Source organism: Cavia porcellus, unplaced genomic scaffold, assembly GCF_034190915.1.
Source record: "Cavia porcellus strain 051 isolate PalLab524CR breed Dunkin Hartley unplaced genomic scaffold, mCavPor4.1 scaffold_16, whole genome shotgun sequence".
In the NCBI taxonomy this organism is placed as follows: domain Eukaryota; kingdom Metazoa; phylum Chordata; class Mammalia; order Rodentia; family Caviidae; genus Cavia; species Cavia porcellus.
In genome coordinates this window covers 27,036,928-27,051,278 of record NW_026947499.1, presented here as the reverse complement: position 1 = coordinate 27,051,278, position 14,351 = coordinate 27,036,928, and the positions used below count along the sequence as shown (strand labels likewise).

At 48.6% G+C, this 14,351-nt stretch overlaps 1 long non-coding RNA gene across 1 annotated transcript; it reads left to right on the top strand.

The window, feature by feature from the left end:
• The first annotated feature begins 824 nt into the window (after nucleotides 1-824).
• On the top strand, nucleotides 825-12,358 carry LOC134470798 (uncharacterized). The gene is made up of 2 exons (XR_010039962.1): nucleotides 825-963; nucleotides 12,083-12,358. It is a non-coding gene; the product is annotated as an uncharacterized LOC134470798 (long non-coding RNA).
• Nucleotides 12,359-14,351: the final 1,993 nt, after the last annotated feature.

Here is a 14,351-nt window from a genome sequence, read left to right as displayed (position 1 = left end):
CTCCTGCTCTCCCTTCCAGCCTGCGGCTCCCGGAAGGCAGCAGGTCTCTGACTGAGGACGGAGAAGGGCCAGATGGAACAGGCCCTGAGAGAGAGATGGAGCCTCACTCAGCATCAGAGCATGGGGCGCCACGCCGGACCAGCCAACCACGTCCCATCCCGGTCCTTCCCACTGGGGCTCCAGGAAGCAGTGCAAGCTGACTTCCCTTAACCAGAGCCACACTCTGTTTGTGGCTGCGAGTGTGGCGGGGTTGCCGGAACAGTTTGTTTCTGGCAGCCATCAACACCAGCCAGGGCCAGAGAGGGGAAGTAATGTACTCCCAGCTGAGAACCTGCTCAGGTTCCAGCCAGGATGGGGCCCTGCCCTGGGCCACTGGGCCACTGCTGGGCAGAGCAGAGGGCGTCTTCCCACCTCCTCCTGCTGGACAGTGCTTTGCAGATTGCAAAACTCCTCAGTGGGATGCAACACAGCTTACTCAGCATGGTCACACTAATTCTGACACATATGCAAATACGCAATTCACCGGTGTGAATGTCTCTACATATCTACCGATCTATCTTTGTGCAGGTTCTCAGAGTCTAGGGACCACAAGTTAAAGATGTGCAAAGAGTCATTCACTAGCTGTTTCAATGCAACATGATTTTAAGGCTGTGATTATGAAACTTTGGTGTTTGTAGAAATTGCCTGGGAACTTGACTAAAAATGCAGATTGCTGGACCCATCAGAGCTTGCATAACTCAGAAATGTAGATGTTAAAAATCACCACTAACTCGTATATTGTATGTGGGTTAATTGCATGCTATGTAAATTGTGCTTCGATTAAAAATTAAAGGATGGCGACTCTGCTGCTAGTGGGCCCCAGATTATCCCCTGCCGAGCAGGGACTAGAAGAGTTTCAAGACCTACTCAGCACGGAGCACTAGGAAATGCTACCTAGAGGAGAAGCTACATGGAGACTTCCAGGTGGGCACGGCAGGGAAGGGTGTTCTGAGCCGCAGCTCACAGTCTGGCACAGAGACAAGGCGGGGAAGGAGGGAACCATGAGGGTTGGCTGGGAGAGTGGGAGGATCCGGGTCACATACAGGCTCTGCCTCCAGACCAAGCACTGGGCATCACCCTGAGCGTCCTGCACGTCCTGGAGGGCTGTGACGGGAGCTGTGCGTAGAAATAGTCACAGCCTACCTCGTAGGGGGTGACTGTGAGGCAGAGAAGCTGTTTCTATGGAAACAAACAGCCCTGTGTTACATAACGCAAGATGCAGAAATTGTTTTTAAAAAGATCATTTCCATAATATCACCCTTCTTTTCAGGCCTTAATACCATACATATTTTAATTTGCTACATAAATTGGACCACAATATAGGCATATTCTAGGAATCACTGCTCTCTCTTGATGATTTAATGTGGACACTTTCAAGAACAGCACTGCCACGGGTTACACTGCCTCACTCTTTAATGGCTGTATAGTATTCTGTCATATTAGGGTGAAGTTGTAGCCATTTTGATAACCACTTTTTTCTCTTTTGGTACCAAGGATCAAACTCACAGCCTTGCACCTGCCAGGGCAGTTGCTTACACTGCTAAGCTAAACCCTTGGCCCTTCCACTGCCTTCAGGATGGGTAATTAAGTCATCTCCAATTTCTTTCTGTTAGAGTTAATGATGTTGTAATGTTCTCCTTAAAAAATATTTTTTAATCACATATATAAATGTTGATGGATTTCCTTTTTTTTTTTTTTTTTGTCTTTTTTCTTTTTATCGATACCAGGGATCGAACTCACGACTGCCTGCTTGCAAGACAGGCGCTTATGCCACTGAGCTAAATCCCCAGCCTCTTGTTGATGGATTTCTGAAAACAGACTTTTTAGGTCAAAGGACGCGTTTAGAATAAAAAATTAGTGAACAAATTAAAGGCACAGCAGAAAAGCTGAGCAATCTGACAGCTCTTCCAAAAGAATAATACAATCAGTTGTTCAAGTTATAAAAAGTCAAATTGTGATGGGTCCTGTTAAGCCCTTGTTAAGGTGGAGAGGAGAATCCATGTGTTTATAATCGGGCTGGCAGGGAACTGACTTGGGGAAACTGTATTAAAACTGCATCTCTCAACTTTCACCCAAAGACACAACATAACAAATGGCTGCACACTTTCAAGGCAAAGAACAGAAATCATTTATTCTTATGCTCTCTGAACGTGGTAGTCAAACTGTCCAGTTGTATACCTGCTTTGCTGAGTCTTCGTAAGCAAGACATGGTCATCAAGCAAAAGTTTGCTGATCTGATGGTTTTATGCTGTACCTGTTTGAATGTGTTGTGCATTATCTTCATTGCCAGTGAAATTTAGCTTATGCTGTGTGCTTCTCTGACCTCTTCTTTATGTTAATGCTCACATATAGTTTTATTCTTTACTTATTATTTTTTATTTGCTTGATTTTTATTCTTTCCTTTCTTAATAGTATCCAAGAGCTCTTTCTTTATCATGTCTATTAACCTTTGTCCAGTGAAAAGGAAGAAAATCTTTTTTCCCAGTGTATTGTCTTTTGTATTTATTATTTTTATATTTTGTCTTTCATTTTAAAATCTGCAAATATTTTCATTTTATTTAGTCTAGGAAACTTTTTTTATAGAGCATTACTTTGTCTTTATACTAGAAACATTCTCAACGTGACAGGACATAAAATTCTGCAGTACAGTGTCACCTGAGGGTCATAGAGTTTTAGGGTTCACAGTTAGCACTAGCAAATTGGTTTCACTGCAGGACTGTAACGCAATGATTTAACTCTGCTTTCTTTCTTTAATAGTTAAGCAATAGTCCCAATGCTACTTGTGGGATAATCTTTTCCCAACTCAGTTGAAATGCTGCCTTTATTGCATGCCGATTTTTACAAATCCTTGAATCTGCTCCTAGACTGCCTTATTTTTGAATAATAAGCAAAAAGGCCTCTAATCTTTCCCCAGATTACATTTCCTGGAAGTAAATCCTTCTGAGGAAGAGCCTTCCTGAATTTCTATCCATACAGCTACCCATCCACCCACCTATTCATCTAACCATCCTTCCACCCATTCATCTATCCATGCACCCACTCACCCTCCACTCTTCCATCCATCCATCCATCCATCCATCCATCCATCCGTTCATCTACATGCTCATTCACCCCTCCCCACATTCACACTAGTATCAAAGACTTGTGTGACGTTTTGGGTTAATGATACAAAATTAGCTTATTCTATGTGCTTTCTGCACTGGGCACTGAGCTATACAAATCACCCAATGAGGAAACTGTAGCCCAGAGGGAGTAATTAACCTGAGGGTAAACTGAGGCTCAGAACAGGCATTCCCTATGTAATAAGCTCCAAAGGAGACACTCAAACTCAAATCAGCCTAATGCTAGTTCTAACTTTAACTCTGCTGTTTCTTGTGCATCTACCATGTGCCAGAAAGTATGTTAGGCAGTGCCGATTCCCTGGTGTCCTAGCTCCTGTCCCTGCCTAGAGGAGATGGGGGAGGCAGGTCACTGAACAGACTGTTAGAAGCCAGTGTAACTACCGCTAAAATAAGATGGTGAGGTGCAAAATCTGGCAAGGATTTCCCTAGGGAAGCACAGGTTTCCAGTCTCTGTCACACCAGAAAATTAAAAGACCCCTTTCCAGGTGACACCTACAAGTCCAGAATCAGAATTTTTCAGCCCCGCCAGCTCTACACTTCCAGTCTGGCTGGTAACTGTGCCAGGGATGGAGAACTCTGGACAGACTTCTTTCGAGAAGAGCAGGCAATAAGAGAGGAAGGGAAAGAAAATCAACACCCTTCAAATCGGCCTTCTGGGCCTCCTAGCTCCCGAAAACCTTACCATCTGTCCACATAAGCATGTTCCAGAGTTTTAAGAACCTTCTTTTCATGAACTCCATGAAAGTTAACCTGGCCTCACGATATATGGGGGAAATCTGCTATAAATAGAGGTAAATAGAGATTGTAAAGATAAATAACAATACCAGCACGTGAGGAGTGATAATGTACTCTATTTATGGCCTGACACTAAAAAGGGATGGCCGGCGACACGGCGTCTTTAATGACTCACTTTTGCACTGGCAGCCCGCACACCCTGTTAGAGCACTAAAGATTCAGTGACACAAAAAGCTTACAGATAATTAAATATTGATTTTTGTTTTCTAATCCTATATAAAAATTGTCCTGCGTCCCCCAGTGGTGGTTTAATCTCAGCAGGACACAGGAGAGGCCAGGGTGTCTTTTAACCCCTTTGCACTCTTTCTATGTGATGGAGGAGTGTCCGTCTCAAGTGTCCGTTTGTCCCTCAGAGGAGGCAGGGTGTCCAGGGCGCCACCTGTGTTTAATGACACCCCAGAGTCTGGGCACAAGGGACCCTGCGTTTTGCACCACACTGGCAGTTAGTTTCCCGCTGGTCGTGTGGGACGCTCAGCCTGAGGAAGCGAAGGAGAGCTTTCCGGCCCTCGGCTCCCCGCTGCTGCCTGGCACACTCGCTCCCTCTCCTGCCCGGATTCTTGCCAGGGCTGCCAGGAACTTCAAGTCTGGGAAGTGGGCCAGGGAGAAAATTGTGATGAGAACAGCTCTTCTCCCACCCTCTGCTCCCTTCTCTCTCTCTCTCTCTTTCTTAAAAAAAAAAGCACCTCATTGTCATTTTGCGTCTGGAGTGCAGCAAGGGACATCTGGCAGGGTGGCAGTTTCAGGCTGGCCAGCTGGGAGGGCGCAGAGAGTGTGGAGAGGAGAGAAGGCCAGATTTGGAGAGTCAGGCTCTGCCAGCCGTTTGATGTGGGGTTTTAAGCCTGTGAAATACACGTCTGTGCCTCAGTCTTCCCATCTGCAAAATGAAGATATCCATTGTGAGCTTCTGCCTCTTCCTTTCGCCTGCCAGGACTAAGCCATAAACGTAAACCATGAGTGATCGCAAAAGTCTAAGTATAGAGCAGATGCTGGCCCACCTGTGCTTACTAATGGATCTGCATACCTGAACCCGTTTAGACCCCATCACAAGGCCACGAGGCAGACATAATTATTAAGATCTCCATTTTACAGATGGGGAAATGGAGGCAGAGAGGAGTTGAATAACTTGGTCAAGGTTGCACAGCCAGACTACAGCAGAATGGGAGTTTAAATGCCATGCCCTGAAGGCTTGGTCTCAGCCACTATACTGAGTCATCTCTATTTCTAAGGTGCTGGCTTTTTCAGGAAATACAAACAGTGCATGCAACTAAAAGTGCCCCGTGTTTTACATTTTGCTTTTAACTGGTGAATAGTAGTTGTATATATTTAAGGGATAGCATGCAATATTTTGATACGTATTCATACAATGGGGTGATTGGATCTCAAACTAATAGCACCGCCTGCATCTCACACACCTCTCATTTGTCCAATTGCACTGAGTTTGAGATGAGTCGGTTGCCAGTGCTGCATTAAATGCCATTTCTGCACTAAAGCACAGATTTGCAGCACACATTAGCCTGGTAATAACGGGCTGCCATCTCCACATGGCAAAGGTCGGCTGGAGTGGTGCCACCTCATTCCGCCTGTCCCCACACTCCCACGGACCAGCTCCTTTTGCTTTGCTGCAACTGTTCACAGACCTCACACACATCACCCCCCTAGGAAGTCAGCTCCGCTTTCCACCGCAATAGTGACAGCTCCTGAGGGGACAGAAAGCTTTACAGTGGTGTCCCGGGGTCCCTCTGTGGACGGATCACACGTGGACAGAACAACCCCTTCTCCTGGTGAAGGGGTGAGATGGGATCCTGAGATAGGTCAGCTTCCAAACAGGGCTCAGCTTGGAGCCCTGAAGTCCTTTCTAAAACTAGCCTTCCCTCTTCCTTCACTTTGGTAATTTTATGTTTACAGAATAACAAGTTTGAAAAAAAGCTAGAGTTATAAAATCCTGTATTTTGTAATATAATTCTAAGACCCCATAGTTCTAGTGTCTCTTACTGCCAAAACTCAGACTCTTGATGATAAAGATTTTCTGATCCTCAAGTGTCACCAAAGGCAATTCCTCCCAGGAAAATGTGGTGCGATGAATGGAGAACGCTCAAAGCTGTGGCTCCCAGCTGCTAAGGGCTCCTGATGCCCTGATTTGGCTCCAGAAAGTCAGAGAGGAGCTGATCAGCAGTTAACGAAACAGAGACAAACAGCGCGCTTGGATTGCTTGCTGTCCTGTCGCCAGGGGAGGCTGGGATTTTCTCTGGACCATTTAATGTGGTGTGACTGTCTTTTCATTTTCTAATGAAATCAATGCCACCAAATCGGAGACGAGGAAGTCTGCATTGCAGTTTTACACAAAGCTAGTATTGAACACCCAGAGGCAAGTGACAGATCTTAGGAGCTCCATGCTTGTTATGAGAGTGTAACAGAGCCATGGAGCCCCTCAACACCCCTAACAGGTTGTACTTCCTGAGATGAAGGTGAAGTCTGAGGAGATTAAAAACAGTTTGTCCTATAAGGCAAGCAGGCTGCACGGATTTAGAATGGCTCAGAGTAGTCAGGTCAAAGAGGTATGTGTTCTGAGTTTGAACTTACGTTAGAAGACATTCTTCCCAAGTTTTTGAACCCAGCATAAATGGGCCACAAAAGCTGGTGCATTAGTGTTTTTTTCATTTCTATGCCAAAGGACCTGAGGCTGGGTAGTTATATAAGGAAAAGAGGGTTATTTAGCTCACAGTTCTGGAGGCTCAAGGGTCTTCATCTGGTGGGAGTCTTTTTGCTGGCAATATCCTGAGGTGGCAAAGACAGGGAGTGCACTGTGTGTCTTCTGGTTTTTCTCTTTTTACAAAGCCTCCAGGGTTCAGTCTTTACCTTGTCTAATCTTCATGGCTTTGGAGATGGGATCAAATATCAGCACATGAAGTCTTGGGAGGGGACTCATGCCACCTTCGAGCTACAGCAGCCAAGGACGCGTGCAGGGGGAGGGTGGCCGGGCCTGGGAGAGAGGGGGGTTGTCCCAGGGATTCGGGAGCAGACAGTCTGCATAACACACCTGAGGGAACAAATCTCACAGATAAGTCAGTGCACACATGTCACCGCTCGGTGATAACATTTGATGATTGTATCTGTAAACAGGGACATCTCACTGCATGTAAAAATGGGAATCCTGACACCAGGAAGTCACAGCCAGCACAGAAAACATGAGTGAGAAATCACAGCTTTTTGTCATTCTTTGTTGTGGGGGACTCTTCCTGTAAGGCAGATCTGTCAAAGGCCAGTGTGTGTGTGTGTGTGTGTGTGTGTGTGTGTGTAAGGCTTGCTATGGCGCTGTTGGAGGGTGGTGAAACCTTTAATAGATAAGGCCTGCTGGGAGACCTTGGGTCCCGGCAGTGTGACTCTGAAGGGACCAATGAGTGCCCAGCCCCTGCCACTCCGCTAGTGATACTGCTGTGCTGTGCTGCCTCTTACCTGCCCAGAGGCAATAGGGCCACACAACCTCCAAAACTCTGGGCCAAAACAAACCCTTCCTCCTTACAAATCAATAATCTCAGGAGTTTCTCTCCAGTGACAGCAAGCTGACCTCTAACACCATCCTGTAAGTTGTAGCAGGTCAGCCTGCCTGCTGCGATCTCTGACCTCTGCCTACCTGTGGCAAACAGCATCCCACCCCCAGTTCTGACTTTCAAAAGTGTCTCCAGCCATTTGTCACAAGTCCTCAGAGGGTAAACTCAAGACTAATCTGGAACATAAACAAAGAGGAGCTGAAGTTGGAAAAGAAAACTTCAGGTGGGGTCACCCTCAGATCCTGTGTGCGACTACAGCCGTGTCTAGATAAGGATTTCCATCACAGCCTTCATGGGGACAAGATTAGCAATTCATGTCAGAGTGCTGCTGTGCGCCATTCAGAGTCTGCTTTGTGTAATCGTGCTGAAATTACCAGTGCATTCTCCTTCTTGAGAAGGGATTCAGCCATTCTCAAAGAATACTTTGTGTTGATTTCATTAAATTTCAGTTAAAAGATTCCCCTAGGTCTTAGCACATCTGAGATGCAAGATGGTTCTTTTGAACAAAAACAAACATAAAGTGGGCCACAAAGGAGATTGCACTAACTGAATTTATTTGTCTCTGAAGATTCTATATGGCAAGGTAGTAGGATGCCTGATATATGATAAACAATAAACATGAGATAAATGATCAGATTGTTCTCACAGGTCATAGCTCAGGTATGGAACTTGCTCTTCAGGGAAGGATTGGAAAATTGGTTCCATCTCACCTGCCGACTCAGCAGTGTGAATGGTACAGTTCTGTCTCTATTTATTTATTTATTGGTACTGGAGATCAAACTCATGACTGTGTGCTTGCAAGGCAGGCACTTGTGCCGCTGAGCTAAATCCCCAGCCCAACGGTACAATTCCAAAGCATTTTGTCCAGAAGGGTTCTGAGGTGTGTCCATGCTCCAAGATTGCCAGATGCCTGCTCTGGGTGGGGCCAAAAGGGCAGGTGGTCACCCTTTCCAGGCAGTGACCTGGTCAATCGGAGCATCAGAGAGATGGGGGCTGGATTAGAAGAGATGAGACCCAGAGTAAGAGGCAGAAACCACACGAGGTGTTTTAACAGGGGGAATTTAATACAGTGAACCTGAAGTACCTGATGGTACTGATGAAACAGGAAAGGTAAAAGGAGAAACTGAGGACATACAGAGCCCAAAACTGCAGGAAACAGCTACTTTGGGGGGCTGAGAGAGCAAATGAGAAATGCAGGAGAAAATTTGGACAAGAAGTCTGGAGTGCTCCCGAGCTGGAAGACAGAGTGGAGTCCAGGGGCAGGAGTGTGCAGAGGAGCACCGGGAAGAGCCTGGTCACCCTTGTGAGGACAATCTGCCCTGAAACCACTGTCCCTGGAAGGCTGAAACGCACTGCTGGGGATGCCGCCTAACTGCGCAGAGGAAGCAGGGGCAAGCCTCCCTGGAGGCTGCTGCAAGACTCCCTCTAGCGCCCCCTAGGAACGGAGGCTCGCATGCAGTAGAGACCCAGGGCACCGAATCCCGCTTCCAGCCTCAGCCCCAGAAGGAAAGCCTAGAAACCTGCACGATGAGGAGGGCTCCCAGAGATGTGCCACCTCACCCATGTGACAAGGGCAGAGCGGGACAAAGGCCACCCCCTCCTAACCCGAGGCCCCAGTCTCAGGGCTTCCACTCACAAGGCTTGCAAGCTGCTTTGAGAATCCGAGGATGGTTTCCACCTTACTCTTTTGCAGGACACTTTCCCTTCTCCCGATGCTTAGAGTCCCCTCTTTACTTCCCAGTGCCAGGAGTGGACCTTCAAGCAAACACTATTTCCTCCCTCTGCACTGGGTTGTTCCCACCATTCCTGGCATCGTAATGATCCTGGGTTTGCAATGATTTGCTTTGCAAGTTGCTTACGAGGTCCCCAGTGCAAGTACTTGGATGTGACCAGGGCTCAGCAGGCAAGCGAGGTAGTGCAAGAGAATCCGAGTGCTTGTGAAGGGTGGCAGGCCTGCCCACGTCTCCGGGCCCTGCATCCCAACGGCCTCCACAAGCAGCCCAGACTTCAGCTGCACAACGAGCCACGTGACTCTGCATCTGTCTCTTTATTCGGCGAGGGGTCTCTCTCCCGAGGGAGCGGTCTTTCTCTTCTGTCACTTCTGAGGCCGCGCAGAGTGAATGCACTGTCTCTCCATGGCACTGGCTAAAACTGTTCATGCACGAGCTATGTCCTGCTCTCCCACCTGAACCAGCAGTTGTGAAGAAACCTCAAATATTTTACCCAGGGAAAAAAAAGCAGAGTGATTTCTTGCAAAGTGAGTTTTGTCTCCTCTTTAGAGCTTTATTTGCACCGAACCATACAAACCCTTTTGTGAAGGCAGAGCCAGTGAAAACCCTGGGAATGAAAGTGGGGCTTGATTTTATGCTAATATATGTAAAGAACGTGATGATAGAGTCATAGGTAACACAATGAACTTAACTTTTTTCTCCTTTTTTATTGAATTATAATGACTGGTTTCCATAGCAATTATTGCATCACCTCGTACATTACCAGAAAGATCTACTGCACTATTTTCCAGTCATCCTTGTAAACATTTCTACTTTTTTACGATGTTCCAGGAGAAAACACAAGCCCTTTCGGCTTGGCAGCAATTGGGGAGCATATTTCAGGAGATTAATAAAGCCGACCGGGGTGTTTTTATTTTCTAGGTTCGGCAGTTGGTTTTCCATCTACACCCTCACCGGCTCCTTGTCAGGCAGACAAAGACGCGAGGAGGCAGGAGGCGAGGGGCAGCGCCAGGAGGGAGGCGGGACGCGGGAGGCGGGGCCTGCAGCCCGTGCTTGAGTCTCAGGCTTCTGGAATAGTTTGGAGAGCAATTCTCTTGGGGACAATGGTTTCTTTACACCAGGCTTGAGCTCAGAGGGAGAACGGGGGACTTAGAACTCTCCAAGTGTCAGGCAGGGGGACTCACAGAGCTGTGTCCTCTGTTGCCTGGACACTGTGTATTCTAGAATCCTGCTGCTCCCTGGGTCCTTGAGAATGGGTGGTGAGGTGGAAATGTGGGTGTCCTTCACCCGGAATCCCCACTTCTATCCGTGGTTTGCAGTGACAAGCATTTCCTTTTGCTTCCCACGGGCTTTAGATAGTGACAGGTATTTGCAAATCGTTTTCCAAGTAGGAGGGGAGGAGAGGGTGACAGAGCCTGGTGTGGACACCATGAGAGCCCATTATCTGGCACCAGACTCACCCCACCGCACCTTTGGGTCAGGAGGAGATGTCATTGTCATTGGCTCTGGGAGAACAGAGACCCTGAATCAGGCTGGGGGAGCTCCACGCAGGGGTTTCCGAGTTACCAGCCAGGAAGAGAAGTGGGATGCGCCTGTCCTGGGCTGGATAAGGAATTGCACTGCTCCCGTGTTGCTTTTGACCCTGAGGGACCCACAAGAGGAAGATGACCAGGCCTGGTGCAGAGGATCTGGGGTTTGGAAGCTCAGTCTCCAAAATCAGAACACTCGATCCCATTCTGTGTCTGAGGGTGAATAATTTACCCTCCTGCCTCAATTTTCCAATCTCCAAAATAAAATTCTGAACCCACTCAGAGGAGTTTATGAGGATTAGATATGATGCAGGTCAGGCTTAAGAGCTTACACCTCTATGGGGCTTTAGTGCAGACTCACTGGTCTTGCTGGGGTGACTTTGAACAAGCTGATTGATGCCCGGGAGCCCTGGCTTCCTCAGCTGTAAAGAGACAAATGTACACTGGCTGATCCAGTAGGTTCCTGCTAGCTGTGAAATTCAAGGGTTATTGGATTCTAAAGGCATAGATGGAGATGGAGGAAGAGCAGAAAGGGGAGGGGAGAGAGAAAGAGGGGGTGAGGGAGAGAGAGGGAGGGAGAGCCAGGAGAGCCAGAGCAAGAGCAAGAGCCAGAGAGAGAGAGAGAGAGAGAGAGAGAGAGAGAGAGAGAGAGAGAGAGAGAGAGACTATGTAAGAGCAAATGCCTAAAGCAGAAGGAAGAGGTCCCTAAGTGACAAGAAGCTCTGAGTTCACCAAAATGCTTAACCAAGATAAGAAGGATGTAACTGATGTTGGAAAGATTGTTATGAGATTAATAAAAGTGATTAAGGGATTAAGACTTCTCAGAAGAGATCGTGAAGGGACCACCGACGGGAAAATCCTGTCTCCCCTTCTGTACTCAGACTCCCTTCCTGATTTTTAAGTCCTTGGTCACGCAGACATTGAACAAAACAGTCTCAGCAGATGCTCAAATAGAATCCTGGCTTAAACCCATCTCTGACACGGGGGAGGGCTCTGTGCCACACACATGCTTGCACATACACACACGACCTCACTCACTGTCACACGCAGTCTCTCTCTGGGAGTGCCCAGGGGAGTTATGGTTCCCCTGAGCCTGGGTTTGGGGTGGGGTGCACTGACCAGCCCTGTGGGACGTAGGACTCCCGAATAGAGTCCACTGTGAGCCCTAAGAGAAGGGGAGTGTGGGGGAGACGGGCATGTGCTCACTGGCAAAGTCCTGGGGCAGAGCCTCGGGAGCTGAGTCTCGGGGCTTTCTCCTGTTGGGGGGACACAGATCCTCCTCATATCTCACACCAGACTCTCCCCATTGCACCCCACAGAAGAGTTGAGCTCCTTCCTGACAAGGTTGGAACACGCGGTGGAGGGCAAAGCACTTCTCAGGGAATCACCAGGGATCCCTGCAAAACGCTTTCCAGAGACCCCACTGAAGAGCTGCACCAACCTCACTTGCTGCCAGAAACCTGCCTGGGGTTGGAGCACTGTGGTGACCCCGCAGGGCCGCAAACTCAGAGCCAGTTGCTCATTTCTAGGTTCAATGGTGACTTTTCTCCCTCCCGGTGGATCTGCAAGGATAAAATAAAAAATATATGAAAATAGCTTGGCGTACTGGTTAGCATATGGGAGGTGCCAAAAAAAACCCTTAAAAGCCAAAAGCAAAGAGACTCTTCCCTCTAACTCACACCTCTAACTGGTTACTTTTGATACGGTTGCCCTTTACTTTTGCCTTTTGTATTCTACGCTTGACACTCCATAAGGCACCGTGTGGCAGCCGGATGACCTGTCGGCACCCAAGGACCTCATCTCCTGGCACCACATTTTCCCAGGATGCATGGGGACTGCACCGAGTGGCCACAGAACATGGAGAACATGACAATGGGCCATTTAAGCGATTTCCATCGCCCCCTGTCTGTCTCTGTCTCTCTCTTGTCAGAACAGGTCTGGGGAGAAGCTCACATAACATAGAACTGAAGCCAACAGCTGCCCAAATGCGCTCGAGTCCCTTGACCCCAGTCAAGTCCTCAGAGGCCGCAGCTTCAGCCAGTTGCTGAATTGCAACTTCATGAGTACAGGAGCCACAGCCATCTAACATGGCCACTGCTAGAAATCTAACCCTCAGAAACTGAGATACTGCAAGGTTGCTCTTGGAGAATGCTAAACACCAGGGCTATTTGTTATGCAGCATTGGTAACAGTGCAAGGGGGAGAGCCGGTTTAAAATGAGCCTTTCTGGAGTCAAAGGTAATGGAGCTGCCATGCTGTAGATGAAGTTAGGTGGTACAACTGTGATTCCCTGGTTCATTTTACAAGGATAATTTCAACTACAGCTCCTCCTTCCACCCCAAATACCTCTGCCTTGTTTTGAGATGAACACACGTGCAGTAAGTGCTGAGCTCCATGGCACAGGTCAGGACCCTGAGGCCTCCTCAGAGTCACACACCAACCCCAGCGCATTGATAATCAGGCCCCACAACATGCATGCATGCATTCCCCACTCGCTGGGAAGTTTATACCAGACTCTGCTCTGGGGGGATCCCCACTGCCCTGGTTGAGAGAAGCAGCCTCAGGCAAACCTGGCCTCCAAGGACTCATGGGAAAAATTATTGTGCACCAGTTCTGGAACTGTTGTATCTCTAGCAAGGTTCACACACAGGAGGCTAGCCATGAAGTTTCCCACTCTGAGGGAGATGTTGAACACCCTTCTAGGGTAGACGAAACCTCTCAGGTTTTTAGGTTGTCTGCATGAGCCCAGTACTGGTGGGGTACTGAGAAGAACTAAGGAGGCCTGGAAGGGACGAAGAGACTCCCCGTGCCTGCAGGTGAGCACTCAGTTCCCCAGCCCCCAGGAGCCACAGCCAGCCCCCACCACCAGCCGGGCAGCCTTTGTTGGGGTGGAGGTGACCATCATATTGCTGGTGCTGGCAGCTGCCCACCAATTGGGTGGGACAGTTCATGCTAGTTCACCTTTCCTGACTGGTTCCCAGGAAGGACCAGAGGGGAGGCACCCTAGCCACTGCCCCAAGATAGGTGAGTGCACGCGATATGGGCCAGGGCAGAGACCTGACCCTGGCAGGGTGGGGTGAGCTGAGAAAATATGGCCAGGGACAGCAGGAAGGGACGGAGAAAGGGAAGGCAGGGAGGGAATCTCCTTAGAAATGGGGGCGCTCTGCCCTCTGCCTATACAACGAAGCCACCTGGCCTGGCCTGGAGGGTCATGGGCACCTCTACCCTTGGCAGCTCAGGCTGCTCCCTGTACTGGTGGCTGAGCTCTGGGACCCTGGCTTCCCTCTTCAGCCTAGTGAAGGTGGGGTCCCGCCCTTTGTCAGCCCCTAAATCTTCTAAGTGACCTGGGCTTTGCTGCAGTAAAATGATCCTGGGACTGGATGATTCTCTGCAGTTGAGGAGAGCTGCCCCATGCACTGGAGGAGGCTCAGCTTGGCAGTACATTGGCATTGCCCATTAGATGCCAGCAGCATATGAAAGAGGGCCGTCCAGCAGGTCTGGGTTGGCAGCAGAGCTAAAGAGTGCATAGAATGTGTCAGACTTGGCTTCTAAGCCTGAGAGAATTGCAGTGAAGCTGTGTGATGTGGGC